Below are 17,275 nucleotides of genomic sequence, written 5' to 3'. Positions count from 1 at the left end.
AAGCAGTGGTATCAACGCAGAGTACTATGCCCTTCTGATATATTTTTTAATCTTTTTTCTATTTAGTTTAATGTTTTATTAAATTAAAATATAGGTCTCTCTCTCATGGTTTGTTCACAGCTTATTAGCCCGTCTCCTCTTCTCGACACCTAAAAAAACAAAACCCTAAAAACCCAATTTTATTTCACATATTCAAGTAAAAAATCATGCATCTTGGTGTTGTCGGAGATTGAATTTGATCACCGGTGAGTGAGCAGTGGTGGTGAACGGTGGTGATCAATAGGTGGAGGTAATCTGGATTTAGCTTCTCAAGCCGATGTCCGGTACAGATTAAATAACAAAGTACCCTTTTCTAAAAAAGATCGAACCGATCAACCAACAAGCTTATTCGCCGCTAAAAAAAAAAAAGGTGAAAATGTCACACACTTATAATCACATATATGGTTTATTGTTAATTGGTTTGAGATTCTTCACTATTTACGGACCTTGAGGAAGACCAGATATGGCGTATTTTTTTATCACTCGAGATATCTTAAAAGCGAATCAATTCCAATCTTTGAAGCTTCAAATCATGGAACTGTGGAGCTTGATTTTACATATATTAATGATATTGTAAAGGGTTGTTTGGGTGCTTTAGATACTATGGAGAAGAGTGGAGGGATTGTAGGGAAGAAGAAAGGATCTGTGCAATTGAGTATTTTCAGAATACTCTAATAAGATCACTGTGTTCCTGATTGAACAGATTGCATGCCTACCTTTAGAAAAATTGTGAACCTACTGTTAGAAGAATTGTGAAAATTAATGAGTTGAATATACATGACTGTTGGAGATCATTTATTTTATCTAGTTACTTCGTGAATTTTGATTAGTAAGTGGTTATTTCTACGATTGAAAAAAAATGATTAATTTTGTAATTCTTAGGAGTGAAGAAGAGAATTTTGAAGATACGATTGATTATCTTTCTGGGAATATATTGAATTTTGTTTAGAACTGATGAGAGAGAGAGAGAGAGAGAGAGAGAGAGAGAGAGAGAGAGAGAGAGAGAGAGAGAGAGGAGAGAGAGAGAGAGAGAGAGAGAGAGAGAGAGAGAGAGAGAGAGAGAGAGAGAGAGAGAGAGAGAGAGAGATGAGAGAGAGAGAGAGAGAGATTAAATAAATATATTAGTATTAGATTTAAAAAGAAATAAAAGAAAATTGAAAAATAAATAACCCAAGGGTATTACAGTCATTTTACTATTTCAGAAAGACTAAAAACACAACCAAAGTAGCTCAAAAGGACTACAAAGCCAAAAAAAATCATAGTTTGGACTAAAACCCCCAAAAAAAATCATACCACAGTAACCATTTTTGCAATTTTGTCTTACTTTAATAACTAGATTTCTTATTTAATTATTATAAACATGTATACATTGTACATTGATTACGAAAACAATGTTTTTTCTTTTCTTTTTCTTTTTGTTGTTCGACTTACATTTTAGGTAAGACACAATAATTTTACAATAGAAAACTGTCAGTACGTAAAAAAGAATTAAGTTTATCCAGTTTCCGTCTTGAACCAATCCAATAATTTTGATGATAAAATTGATAATGTATTTAAATGTAAAGATAATTATTAAAATAGTGACGAGGTCTAAAAAATCCATGTTGTTGGACCAAAATCGCAAGGGGGGTTAAACTAGACCCACATATTAGCGATCCCGATATGTAGTTTTGATCTTAAAACGGTCGTTTATTTAGTGACCAATGCCGAAACAGTTTTTTTTTTTTTTTTTTTTATTTTTTTTTATTTTGTTTTTTTTTTTCGATCAGTTGTAAGCAATCTGAATTGGTTTTATTCTGGTGTTGTTGTAGATATGTTTGATATCACAATCATTTAGTTCGTTTTTGTTTTGTTTGGAGTTTGTTTTTTCGTTTTGATTTTTTTTTTTGTTAGAATTCATAAAGAGTGGTATTAGATAGGTTGTAGGTATGATTTTTTGATTTTATAGATAGCCTCAGTTAGGCTAGAGTTGGGTGACTTCATAAATGACTGTTCGTTGCTTTTATAAAAGATTGAGTTAAGCTAAAGTTGTTGGGTTAAAAGTAAAGTCTTTTTTGAGTTAACCTCATAACCAAAAATAACTAATATGAGAGAGAGAGAGAGAGAGAGAGAGAGAGAGAGAGAGAGAGAGAGAGATGAGAGAGGAGAGAGAGAGAGAGAGAGAGGAGAGATGAGAGAGAGAGAAGAGAGAGGAGAGAGAGAGAGAGAATTTATTAGATTATTATATGATTAATTAACTATTTGAATATTATATGAAAATGATTTGTTAATATGTTATCCGATTAATATATTAATTAGAAATATATAATTGATTTGTAAATTTATTATGTGATTAATAAATTAATATGACATAAATAGTTAAATAATTGATTTGTTAATTTATATAGTTAATAAATTAATATGAAATCAATAAGAATTCATTAATTATTAATCGGAATTAATTTATAATTAATTTTGGGATTAACTAAAATAATAAAATGTTCAATGGTTAAATTGTAATTATTAATAATTGAGCAATGAAAGAAAATTCTAGAACCCATATAGGGTTGGATGGTTTTTGCAAGGATTCTAGGAGTTCTAGAAGCCTTCTGATTGCATATAAGGAATGAATTTGAATTGAGATTAAATATATTATTTAATCAACTCAAATATGGTTTTGTGTGCAAGTTACCTAAACTATAATATGATCAATTGAGAGCCAAATTTCATGCACAACCTTCTTAAGAGACATATAAACGAAAATTCATCTCTCTCTCTCTCTCTCTCCTCTCTCTCTCTCTCCTCTTCATTCTAGAGTTTCTAGGATTTTAGGCGTGAGCCATTAGAGACATCATACTTTTGGTGCTATCGTTCAAGGCATTGAAATGAATTGTTTACTTCAACAATTCAAAGGTATGTAAGCCCAACTTTGTATTTTCGATTACATTACGGTTCTTGTAGGTTTTGTTGTCCATTGTATGTATATGTTCAAGGTGTATGACATAGATCCTTATAAGTTTCATGTACCCTTTAATGGTAATTGTTTTTCCGCATGTACATGTATTTTTATAACTTATAAAATCCATTAAGAGTTTGGTGATTTCATAAATGGCCGAGTTCAGTTGGAGTTGGGTGGTTTCATAAATGTGAGTGTGAGCCTTTGGACCATTTTACTCCTCTAAATATACTAGAGAAAGGTGATGGTTGAATTCGTTTTATCACACTTAAAAGAAAAGATCTCTATAAGTCTATATATTGGTTGAAGTCTCGAACGATATTGTTATATTTCTATTTGGCAAACCCCCTCAATGGGTTGATACTTGACAAACTTTTGAGTTGAGTGAAATGTCTTGTTGGTTATAGAAGGCGTATATCAAAATTTTTGGTGATTGTTTACGATCAAAGTGAATTTTATGCTTGTACATCACACCACTCTTTCCTCTTCATAGTGTCTGATTATTGTCAACAACAATTAAATACGCTTGCACCGAGTTGTACAAGAGTGCTATTTAAGCTAAACAAAGTTGTATCGATTGCATTTAGCAAATACTTTATTTTGTTGTCGAATTTGCATAGAAGTTTTCCATTTTTATGTAGTACAATTTGCTTTGTTAACTTTCGCAGATGGTAATGATGGGTCAAAACTACACCCTTGTTTTTAAACGACATAATAAGTAGTTCGTCTCCCAACATTTTTCTATCCTTTAAAGTTTGCTGCAATTGTAGAGTGGTTTATATAGTTTTCAAAAGAGAAATATATATTGGGGGTGAGAACATGGTTTGGGAAGTGTTGCATATTTATAGCGTGAGTTGCGGAAGAAAAGAAAAAAATATTTTAAAGTGTTTAACACATATTAATGTGTGTAAAGATAATGAAACCAACATAAGAACGTATATAACACTAGGGTATCACCGAAATGCTTACCGAAACTCTAAGGATCACTTGAAGGATTTTTGAACTTGTAAGCTTGGAATTTGCTCTTGAGAGGAAATGAAGTTTATTGGAAGTTTGAATTGGAAATGGGGAAGGTCCTAAGTGGTGATCTCGTCCTTAATAAAAAAAGGGGAATGATAGGATGTTTACTTGTGTAACACCCCCATTTTTTTTAAACTTTAATATGCTATGGTTTTAAAAACGTTTGGAGTTAACCCACATTTAACAAAAACCGGTCCCACAAAAACATTTACAAATTTAAAACAATGGGTGTTACCATTAAGCATCAATATAACCATAGCAAGCAAATAAGAATTACATCAATACAATTAATAAGGAACTTAACAAGTTTCACTCCACTCTCTATCACTTGACTTTAGCTTCCATCTATCATTTTCTCTTCTTAAGTGTAATCTGAGATACATGACATTAAAAAATAACGTAAGACAATAATGTCTCGTGAGCTACATGGGTTTGAGACCCAAAACATTTATTACATTTTCATCAAAAACGTTTCATCTTGCAAAACATAGTTTTAGACCATAAAACATTTTCAAGCATTTTCAAGGAAAACTCATTTCATACATTTCATAAATATCATTTCATATCTTCTCATTCCATTTCCTTTTATTTCATTTCAAAAGCCATATTTCATTTTCTTTTATCATTAAGGGCTAATTCTGGTATTATACCGTTACCATTTTTATACTTAGGGTCTACGGTCTAATAAAGGAACCACTCTCAAGTCTAGATCAATGTGAAAAAAAAAACAAATCAATCCACCAAGACATCATTTCCAAGGCCAAGGTGGAAAGAACAAATCAATCCACCAAGGTATCATAATAGGACATCTATCTCACGAAGGGGAGGCGCCACCCCGATAGATTCCTCTAGTGCCTCTTACGAGGTATCATGGCCCGTGCAGTTTTCATTTCATTACTTTCCAATTCCTTTCATTACTTTCCATTCCTTTTCATTACTTTACATTTTTTTCATTACTTTCCATGCTTTACACATTTCATACATTAGTATCATCAAATCATTTCAAAAGTAAAGCATCTATATTTCAAAGCATTTCAATCATATTTTCAAAACATTCGATCTTCCAAAACGTTCTTTTCTTTTAAAAACATTCCTGCCTTTAAGGCACTCTTTCAAAATACCCTTTCTAAAAACATTTGATGCTTTCGTTTCAAAACAATTCATATATCAAAGCATTGCATTTCATTATCATAAAATCATTTTTCCATGTACCCCAAAGTGGGAAAATGCCAACACGTACTCACCTCAATCACACTTAGGCTAGCTAGTCTTCTTCTAGTTCCTTTCATTATAGAAACACTCTCAATCAACACCTATATAACATAGACACAAGTCATTAAAATAACCAAAATACCCCTCAAAGTTTCCATTACTAAGTTTTATTGTTTCATACTATTCCTTATGTAAAAATATGAATGTAGGCGAAAACCGCGTGTAAATCTGAGTCCGTATGCAAAAGTGTAACGCCTGTGTTTCCGGGCTTTCCATTTTTAGCAATGTAATGGTCTAGGTTAACCTTTGTAACCCGTTTTGAAATAATAAGATTTTATTATTTGAGTATTATGTGTTTTGTGCTTAATTGCTTAATTATGTGGTTTGATCAATTAAGAATAAAAATAAGCGTCAAAATTTAAGTTTAATATAAACTTGATATCTTTGAATAATGTTGTAGTAGTTGAAACGAGGTTTCCGAATATATATAGAACGCCCAAATCTGACTTCGTAGGAGGAAGTTATGATTCATCGAAGTTTCGGCTTAGCGGTATGCAGCCTGTTATACTCGATTTGAGATCGAGGGGTTTTTAGCCGAAGCAATCTAAACGAGGATCGAAGGTCTCGTTGTTGGTATCAAAGCGATAAAAAGTTAGGCGAGAACGGACGTCAAACGAAGAAGTTATGAATTTATAACGAAGTTTTTCTGTCCCGGCCTATTAAAAATAAATAATAAAAATAAAGTTAAAATTAGCCGACGGAGTCTAAACGAAAGTTGTAGAGCGTAGTCTCACCTTCGCGTGGATATAAAGAACGTCGAAAACGGAGTTCGTATGAAGAAGATATGAATTTCCGAAGTTTATTAAATAATTTGTATTTAAATTTAATTGGAAAATCCGGCATTATCCGAAGAGGAGTCATCGGACTCATCAGAAGTACGCCCCGCGTACACCGAGGAATGTCGACACTCGCACTCGAGCACTTCGGATACGTAAGCAGTGACGATTTCGGAGCAGTACCCCCCGCGTACTGTTGTACGCCCCGCGTACTCCGAGGCTCCAGCCTCCTATAAATAGGATGCGAGGGTTCCGGGCTTATTTGCTCATTTCCCCTCGTTTTTGTGCCGAAGCTCTGCGCGTAAACCCCCGAAGCCATCCCGAAGCCCCGATATTATTCTCGAGCTCCGAAGCAAGTCCTGAGATCCCGAAGATCCCGAGAAGTGCGGTTCCCGAGCCGAAGCTCTGCCCGCGAGAAGTTCGATTTTTGTGAAGATCTTCCAGATCTGCTGAGGATTACTACTTCTGCAAGTCGTAGTGCTGTCCGATCATCTTCTGATCAAGTGAGTGTATACTACCTTTCATAAACACGATAATAATACAAGTATGGTTCAAGTGTATTAAGTATATTGTTGTTTATAGGTGTGAGTGTGTGGTCACTTTCTTCTAACGCATAATTATGAAGTATTTTATACGAAATACGTGTTATGTGTATATTTTGTGTTATATGTGTGAATGTATATTCACTCTCTTCTATCTCATAGATCTGATTTGTTTTCTATGAAATACGTGTTATGTGTGTGTGCCTCATCTGTTATGTGGAATATGTATTGATCAAAGCATGCTATACAGGTTTTTATCTATGTATAAAAATGTATATTTTTATCTACTAATATGTTGGGTAGAACATGGGTAGATAGTTGGTGTGTAATAAACAGATGAGAGGCCTCGTTGTTGTTTTGATTCAATCATCTAGCGGAGTTTAGATGACGACCGCGGACTTTTCTAGACAGTTTTGTGGAACATTAGCAGGTTCACCACCTGTAGGTGTTAATGAACTTGGGTGTTCATTCGCTGTACTCCATCCCCCTCATGGTTGCCTTATTTGACTTATATTGCTGAGGTACCCCCGAAGCATGTGTTGTCGCCCCGATGAAATATTCTTAGACTATGTCCCTTATGTTAGTTGTCTTAGAGACATAAAGTGAGAATAACGGGAATGGGTAATTGGGTTATTGTTGGTTGGTGAAAATTAAATATGATTATTTATTGTGGGTTGAAAACCCTATATGCTCACCAGGCTCCCAAGCCTGACCCACTCAGTTTTATTTGTATTACAGGAAGTGGCGCAAGGGCATAAGATGGATGAACCATCAAGTTGTTTTGTTTACAAGTCTGTATATGTATATATTTGTTGAATGACTTGTAATGTTATCGTTTATGCTTATTGGTCTGTATCGGAACATGACACCCCGAGTTTTGATTATATAATGAAAATACATTTCTTTTATGAAATGCTTTGGTAAACATTGTTTTATCATGTTTTGTTTTTGGGAACAAATTCCGCAACTCTTTCAAATCAAAAGGATTTACTCTAAAATTATTTTAAAAGCATAAATGAAAATCGGTCTTTTCTGGCCGAGATTTTGGGGATGTCACAGTTGGTATCAGAGCATTAGTTTAAGCGAACTAGGAATTTGTAGGATTTCTAGACTTAAACTTAGAATGCTAAGTGAAGTTTTGAGATGTGTGTCTGTTATGTTTTAGACACGAGCACTAGTTTATTTTAGGAAAGGTTCCTAAAATGCTTTATGTGCTAAATGTTATATGTTGCCATATATGATATTATTTGTTCGGATCTATGGTCTGTTGCCGACCGGATCTAGAAACTTTATGTGTATAGGATTCTAAGCGTGCGTCTACGATATTAGAACTAGCATGTAAACGTTTCGGAGTGATAAGGATGATTTGAATATCTATCGTGATTGAGGATCTAATTTCACCTTATTCAGTGTGTAGATCAAAATGGTGAGAACAAGAAGTGGAGTTGGAAATGCTGACGAAAACAGGAATCAACCACCAGTGATTGAACAAATACCTGTCGTGGCAGCAACACCTGAGCCAATAACCATGGCTGGTGTGCAAATGATGATTCAGACGATGTTGGATCGTCAGATGGATGAAACTAGACAGTTGCTTCAACAGAATCGTGAAGAACTGTCGATTCATGTGGAAGAGCCTGAATTAAATGAAGGGCACTCGGAAGGTGGAAACTTCAGTGGGTCTGTTGGTCAAGCCAACCCACCGATAGTTAGACAAGATAACCATGATGGAAGGAATGATGGAATGGGATGCAAGTACAAGGACTTTCTAACTTGAAAACCATCGACCTTCAATGGAAAGGAGGATCCGATTGGAGTCATGGATTGGATCTCCGAAATGGAGTTAGCCTTCATGACTTGTGGCTGCAGAGGTAAGTTGCAGACTATCTATGCAGTGGGTCAGTTCCGAGGTGGAGCCGTTCGTTGGTGGAACACTCTAGGGAAGACTTTGAGCCCTAATGAGCCACTGCAATTGTCATGGGCAGAGTTCTTGGCCCAGTTCAAGCGCAAGTTCTGCTCGGCTCAAAATCTATTGGAATTAAAGAACAAGTTTTTGGCATTGACGAAAGGCAGCATGTCAGTTGATGAATACACCAATAACTTCATCGATAAGATGGAGTTTGCTTTGCGCATCGTTCCAGATGAGCTGACAAAGGTGGACCGGTATGCGAAGGGACTCCCATGGGAGTACGAGGTGCCAGTACGCCAGACACATACTCTAGAGGCAGTTATTTGGGCTGCCAAGTCTGTTGAGAACATGATTAAAGGGAGAACCACCGACAAGGTTGAGGTTGGTGAGAAAAGAAAGTTTGAGGGAACATCTGGTTCTGGTAAGAAAGGAAAATTTTCAAAATCTGATTCGAAAAAGTTTGGAGGAAAGGGAGGCGAAGCAAAGTGGTGTGATAAGTGTAAGAAAAAGCACTTTGGGAAATATAGCGAGGATGTAACCTGCTACAAGTGTGGAAAGGTTGGACATTTTGCCAATGAGTGTCTGAACAACAAAAGGATGTGTTTTGGTTGTAATGAAGAGGGGCACATTTTGAAGGACTGTCCGAAGAAGAAAGAGGCAGCTAGGCCCAACATTCCACCAAAGTCGAAGGCGGGAGCCTTCCAGATGACACTTAAGGCCGCGAAAGATGAAGCTGATGTCGCTTCAGGTACCTTTCTCGTAAACGAATTACCTGCTCAAATTTTTTTTGATTCTGGAGCCAACTACTCCTTTATTTCGCATGAGTTAGGTAGAATGCTAGCTTTGCCTATTGATAGACTAGATAATGCTTTATTAGTCGAAGTAGCTAGTGGCAAGTTTGTACCTGTTAGCCATCGTATGAAAAACATCTTAATCGACCTTAATGGGAATAAGTTTCACGAGGAATTATTGCCTATCGAACTAAATGGTTTCGACATCGTGTTGGGAATGGATTGGCTTAGCGCCAATGATGCCGAAATTTTATGCAAGAAGAAGATAGTTAAAGTAAACCCGCCTGGGAAAGATTCGTTTATGGTGTATGGGGACAAACGGCGAGTGAATTCTGGAATCATTTCCCTAATGAAAGCCACAAAGTGTTTGACCAAGGGATGTACATCATATTTAGCATTCGTGATTGATACTAAGAAGGAAAAGAAGGTGATGCAGAGTATTCCAGTGGTGTGTGATTATCCGGAAGTATTTCCTGAAGATCTTCCTGGATTACCGCCTGATTGACAAGTGGAATTCCGTATTGACTTGTTACCAGGAACCACGCCAATAGCAAAAGCACCTTACCGATTAGCACCGACAGAGATGAAGGAGCTAATGATGCAGCTTCAGGAGTTATTGGACAAAGGTTTCATTAGACCTAGTTCATCGCCTTGGGGAGCTCCAGTGTTATTCGTGAAGAAGAAAGATGGAAATATGAGAATGTGCATCGATTACAGAGAGCTGAACAAGGCAACAATAAAGAATAGATATCTGTTGCCAAGGATTGATGACCTGTTTGATCAATTGCAAGGTTCGAGATATTTCTCGAAGATCGATCTAAGGTCAAGATATCATCAGCTAAAAGTAAGAGATCAAGATATCAAGAAAACTGCATTCAGAACTAGATATGGACACTACGAGTTCTTGGTTATGTCGTTTGGACTAACCAATGCTCCGGCAGCATTCATGGATTTAATGAATAGGGTTTGTAATCCTTTCCTTGATAAATCCGTGATAGTGTTCATAGACGACATTCTAATTTACTCGAAAAGCCAGGAGGAGCATGGAAGACACTTGTAAGAAGTGTTGGAAGTTTTGAAGAAGGAGAAGCTGTAAGCAAAGTTCTCCAAATGTGATTTTTGGATTCGTGAAGTCCAATTCTTGGGTCATGTGGTCAACCAAGAAGGGATAATGGTTGATCCAGCAAAGATTGAAGCTGTAATGAAGTGGGAACAACGGAAAAGTCCCACGGAGATTCGAAGCTTTTTAGGATTAGCCGGATATTATCGTAGGTTTATCCAAGGCTTTTCTTCGATTGCTACTCCATTAATAGCTTTGACCCACAAAGGAGCCACTTATGCTTGGAGTGATAAGCATAAAGAAGCATTCGAGAAGCTAAAGAAGAAGCTATGCGAGGCACCGATACTTTCTCTACCCGATGGAGTTGAAGACTTTGCTGTTTATAGTGATGCGTCTAGGGTTGGATTGGGTTGTGTTTTGACCCAAAGAGAAAAGGTGATAGCATATGCGTCTCGACAGCTGAAAGAACATGAAAAGAATTACCCTACTCATGATTTGGAGTTGGCAGCGGTAGTTTTCGCTCTAAAAATATGGAGGCATTACCTCTATGGCACGAAGTGCAAACTTTTTACTGATCATAAGAGTCTCCAATATCTCTTTAATCAGAAGGAATTGAATATGAGGCAACGACGCTGGCTAGAATTACTTAAAGACTACGACTGCGAGATACTTTACCACCCCGGTAAAGCTAATGTTGTTGCTGATGCTCTCAGTCGGAAAGTCAATCTTGAAAGGAAAAGGCCAAGAGCGTTGAGAATTTAAGTTGTCTCGACCATTGTGGAAAGTATAAAGAAAGCTCAAGAGGAAGCTTCTGAGAAAAATGACCGAAAGGAGGAACGTTTGGGTAAAACGTTGGTGTTTGGTACAAACGGTCATGGACTGAAGGTATTCCAAGATCGTATTTGGGTACCTAAGTCAGGAGGAATTAGGGATCTTCGAATGGAAGAAGCTCACAAAACCATGTACTCAATTCATCCTGGTAGCACTAAAATGTATAGGGACCTGAAACCCTACTACTGGTGGCCGACGATGAAGCTTGATGTTGCAAAGTATGTGGCCGAGTGTGTGACTTGTGCGAGAGTCCAGACACAACATCAGAAACCGTACGGGAGTTTAGAACCATTGTCTATGCCTATGGGTAAGTGGGAAGACATTGCTATGGATTTTGTCACTAAACTGCCCAGAACAAAGAATGGTCACGACATGATTTGGGTGGTCGTTGATCGATTCACTAAGAGTGTGCATTTCATAGCAGCCAAGGAGAAATGGTCTATGGAAGAGCTTGCGAATTCTTACGTGAAGGAAATTGTGAGGCTTCACGGTGTTCCGTTAACAATTGTATCGGATCGTGATAGCCGTTTCACCTCAAGGTTTTGGAAAAGTCTACAAAAGGAAATGGGTACCAAGTTATGTTTAAGCACAGCTTACCATCCGCAGACTGATGGTCAGAATGAAAGAACGATACAAACACTTGAAGATATGCTGAGAGCATGTACCTTGGAATTCCTAGGTAATTGGGACGAACATTTACCTTTGGTAGAATTTTCCTATAATAATAGTTTTCACTCGAGCATTAAGATGGCACCTTATCAAGCTTTGTATGGACAGAAGTGTCGTACGCCGTCTTGTTGGCTTGAGGCTGGGGAAAAGCAGTTTATGGGACCGGAGATGTTTCATCAAACTGCTGAAAAGTTGAAAATAATTAGGGAAAGAATGTTAGCGGCTCAGGATCGTCAAAAGAGCTATGCTGACAAAAAGCGAAGACCGATGAATTTTGAGGTTGGAGATTCGGTTTTGCTTAAATTCTCGCCGTGGAAGGGACTTATAAGATTTGGAAAAAGGGGAAAGTTGAGTCCAAGGTTTATTGGACCGTTTAAAGTTCTTCAGAGGGTTGGGAACCAAGCTTACAAGCTCGAATTACCCGAAGAACTGAATGGAATTCACAACACTTTTCTTGTGTGTTATTTGAGGAACTTCACGGGAGAAGTTCCCGATATAATTCCAATTTCTGAATTGAGAATTGATGAGAACAAAAGGTTGATTGAAGAACCAGAGGCAATTATTGACCGAAAGACTAAGAAGTTGCGACGCAAAATGGTTGGGTTAGTGCTTGTCCGATGGAAACGCACGAATGGGCCAAATCTCACCTGGGAGACGGAGAGTGACATGTTGAGTCGCTATCCGCATTTGTTTGTTGATGTGTGATTCCGGGGACGAAATCATTCTAAGGTGGAGAGAATTGTAACGCCTGTGTTTCTGGGCTTGCCACTTTTAGCAATGTAAAGGTCTAGGTTAACCTTTGTAACCCATTTTGAAATAATAAGATTTTATTATTTGAGTATTATTTGTTTTGTGCTTAATTGCTTAATTATGTGGTTTGATTAATTAAGAATAAAAATAAGCGTCAAAATTTAAGTGTAATATAAACTTGATATCTTTGAATAATGTTGTAGTAGTTGAAACGAGGTTTCCGAATATATATATAGAACGCCCAAATCTGACTTCGTAGGAGGAAGTTATGATTCATCGAAGTTTCGGCTTAGCGGTATGCAACCTGTTATACTCGATTTGAGATCGAGGGGTTTTTAGCCGAAGCAATCTAAACGAGGATCGAAGGTCTTGTTGTTGGTATCAAAGCGATAAAAAGTTAGGCGAGAACGGACGTCAAACGAAGAAGTTATGAATTTATAACGAAGTTTTTCTGTCCCGGCCTATTAAAAATAAATAATAAAAATAAAGTTAAAATTAGCCGACGGAGTCTAAACGAAAGTTGTAGAGCGTAGTCTCACCTTCGCGTGGATATAAAGAACATCGAAAACGGAGTTCGTATGAAGAAGATATGAATTTCCGAAGTTTATTAAATAATTTGTATTTAAATTTAATTGGAAAATCCGGCATTATCCGAAGAGGAGTCATCGGACTCATCCGAAGTACGCCCCGCGTACACCGAGGAATGTCGACACTCGCACTCGAGCACTTTGGATACGTAAGCAGTGACGATTTCGGAGCAGTACGCCCCGCGTACTCCGAGGCTCCAGCCTCCTATAAATAGGATGCGAGGGTTCCGAGCTTATTTGCTCATTTCCCCTTGTTTTGTGCCGAAGCTCTGCGTGTAAACCCCCGAAGCCATCCCGAAGCCCCGGTATTATTTTCGTGCCCCGAAGCAAGTCCTGAGATCCCGAAGATCCCGAGAAGTGCGGTTCCCGAGCCGAAGCTCTGCCCGCGAGAAGTTCGATTTTTGTGAAGATCTTCCAGATCTGCTGAGGATTACTACTTCTGCAAGTCGTAGTGCTGTCCGATCATCTTCTGATCAAGTGAGTGTATACTACCTTTCATAAACACGATAATAATACAAGTATGGTTCGAGTGTATTAAGTATATTGTTGTTTATAGGTGTGAGTGTGTGGTCACTTTCTTCTAACGCATAATTATGAAGTATTTTATACGAAATACGTGTTATGTGTATATTTTGTGTTATATGTGTGAATGTATATTCACTCTCTTCTATCTCATAGATCTGATTTGTTTTATATGAAATACGTGTTATGTGTGTGTGCCTCATCTGTTATGTGGAATATGTATTGATCAAAGCATGCTATACAGGTTTTTATCTATGTATAAAAATGTATATTTTTATCTACTAATATGTTGGGTAGAACATGGATAGATAGTTGGTGTGTAATAAACAGATGAGAGGCCTCGTTGTTGTTTTGATTCAGTCATCTAGCGGAGTTTAGATGACGACCGCGGACTTTTCTAGACAGTCTTGTGGAACATTAGCAGGTTCACCACCTGTAGGTGTTAATGAACTTGGGTGTTCATTCGTTGTACTCCATCCCCCTCATGGTTGCCTTATTTGACTTATATTGTTGAGGTACCCCCGAAGCATGTGTTGTCGCCCCGATGAAATATTCTTAGACTAGGTCCCTTATGTTAGTTGTCTTAGGGATATAAAGTGAGAATAACGGGAATGGGTAATTGGGTTATTGTTGGTTGGTGAAAATTAAATATGATTATTTATTGTAGGTTGAAAACCCTATATGCTCACCAGGCTCCCAAGCCTGACCCACTTAGTTTTATTTGTATTACAGGAAGTGGCGCAAGGGCATAAGATGGATGAACCATCAAGTTGTTTTGTTTACAAGTCTGTATATGTATATATTTGTTGAATGACTTGTAATGTTATCGTTTATGCTTATTGGTCTGTATCAGAACATGACACCCCGAGTTTTGATTATATAATGAAAATACATTTCTTTTATGAAATGCTTTGGTAAACATTGTTTTATCATGTTTGTTTTTGGGAACAAATTCCGCAACTCTTTCAAATCAAAAGGATTTACTCTGAAATTATTTTAAAAGCATAAATGAAAATCAGTCTTTTCTGGCCGAGATTTTGGGGATGTCACAAAAAGTTATGAGGAAAATACTAAAGTTCCATCTAGTCGGGCAATCTGCTGTATGTGCGCGGGCCGCGTGCATAACCATGCAGGTCGCGTCCCGTAGCAGCTCAAGCACCCCCAAAAACTCTCTTTTTGAGTCCTAAACTTGCTTGGGTGGTTTTGGTCTTTTAGGTAACCATTTGTAACACTTTTAAAGGTTTCCAAGCACCAATAAAGGATCTTTTATCATGTCAAAACATTCAACTTAATTCGTCAATCCCTCTATCAAAGTATTATGTTCATAATGTTTACAAACACTCAAATGAAATGGTTAAGAACTCAAGTTGCTCAAAAACACTCTTGAACCAGTATGACTTATTCCCAAATCATTTAGTACATCATTGGGTGTTGTTAAGTACATAGAACCACAATTTATCTCATTGCAAGTACTTCATCTAACTATGGAATCCTCAATTCCATTCCATGTTCCCAAATTATCCTTGGGTCAAAACAATCATTAGAGCTAGAACTTCACTATCAATCCTTCATGTTAATGTTCCAATAACATATCTAGAGTGTTAATTCATGTTCATGAATGTCATTCACTTCTTATATGTCAATCAACATATAATTATCCCTAGATTTCCCAAAATACCCTTATGGCCAATTATTCCATAAATTAAACTATAAATCACTTAATACTTCATGTTATTTCATTCAAATCATATTGTTGGTATCAACTCATGATTATGAGTATCATATACTCATCAAGTGCTCACATTCCAAGAATTTCATTCTTTTCATCACAATTTCTCACGTAACCATCTAAAACCCAAGTTTATGCTTGACTCTACCATCATGGATGAATTTGAGCATTCCAATTGGCTTTATTTCTATCAAATATCATCTAGGTCATAGAATCCAATATCATTTCATCATCAATTGCATTATCCATAGTTTTGGGTTTTCTAGGGTTCATGGTTGACATTTTACCCAAATCACCAAAACCATCATTGAAATGATTGGTTTGAGATTGGAACCATTGAAATCACCCAATGGAGGTTAGAAAACAAAACCCCAATCATAAATTCAATCCAAATTCAACATTGGGGTCCAACCCTAATCATGAACTCGAAAATAGAGTTAGAGGAGGAGAAATTATACCTAAAAAGTCTTTGATCCCACTTTCTTTTGCTTGGATGCTTAACTCCCCACTTGAATCAAACCCTAGATTTATAAGCATGAAGAAATCGCCATTAGTCTTATATAAATCGCCACTTCCTTCTTCCTTTCCCTTAATCAAGTTTCTCCTCTCTTAAAATGAAGAGAACCCCATCTAACTAGTGACTACTTTCGACAATTGGTAGAAATGGCCCCTAACCTTCCTTGTTCTCATATTTAACACCATTTGATCAATAACTAAAAGAGAAATTACATATTTCACACTTTGACCCCAAAATAATTCATTTGATCTAATTAGTCAAATGACTATGTTAACACTAGTCATAAAGTTTGCTATTTGGCAAAACAAGTCCCTCAACTTTTAATATTTGTCAATTTTACCATTACTTTAATTATTTTCACATTTGCTTAAAAGGTTGACATAATGAGTCCTTGACCATCCAATTCTTAACACTCCTCATCCATTTAACCTTGGTGAGTCAACTCTTGGTCAAACATACTTTTCCAAATTGATACTTTGGGTCCCTTAACTTTGAAATGTTAACATCTCAGCCTTTAACTTTGCAAGCTTCATATCGACTAATGATATGATTATCCCTTGATTATTTATTTAAATAATTCACCTATTATTTATTTATCCATATTAATTTAAGAACCCGGTCTTAAATTTTAAGATGTTACAACTTGGTAATCTGGGGGTTAATACATGGATATTTGATGGGTAATACGCAGGATACTGTTATCTTATGGGAAATGGGTGAGATATCAAGTCCTAAAGTCAACTAACCTTATTATTTACTTCTCTTAAACCAAAATCCCTTTGAAATCCCCTTAACATGGCCGAAATATCAAGTGATTTCGGCCTAGACTTGTTTGATTTCGGCCTAGGTGTGTCCTAGGCTTGTGATTTCGGTTCTAGCCCCCTTTTTAACTTGTGATTTCGGTTTTGAATCCTACTTAGTTGGTGTTTTCGGCCTTAGTGGGGTACTAAGGTGGTGTTTTCGGCCTAGGGTGTTCTAGGTGTGAGATTTCGGTTTTGTAGTGCCTCCTAAGAGGTGATTTCGGCCTAGGCAAACTGAAATCCCTTACTTGGTAGGGTATCATAAAACAATGTTTTAATTCCATGATTTTATGTTCCAACGATTTAGCTTTTAAAGGTTAACTACGTCATGGTTTTCAAAGTTTTTATATATACATGTCTTTATATTTAATCTCATAAATGATGTCCCTTTGGCTTTCAAGATTTATTGCATTAAAGTTACATAAATATACATTGTGGGTACACTTATACACAAGACCTCTCAGACCTTGTTTGACCCAAAATTTCCTAGTTGTCACATCATCCCCCCGTTAGAGGGAATTTCCTC

Source organism: Lactuca sativa, chromosome 4 (assembly GCF_002870075.4).
Source record: "Lactuca sativa cultivar Salinas chromosome 4, Lsat_Salinas_v11, whole genome shotgun sequence".
Classification (NCBI taxonomy): Eukaryota; Viridiplantae; Streptophyta; class Magnoliopsida; order Asterales; family Asteraceae; genus Lactuca; species Lactuca sativa.
This window is presented reverse-complemented; position numbering follows the sequence as displayed.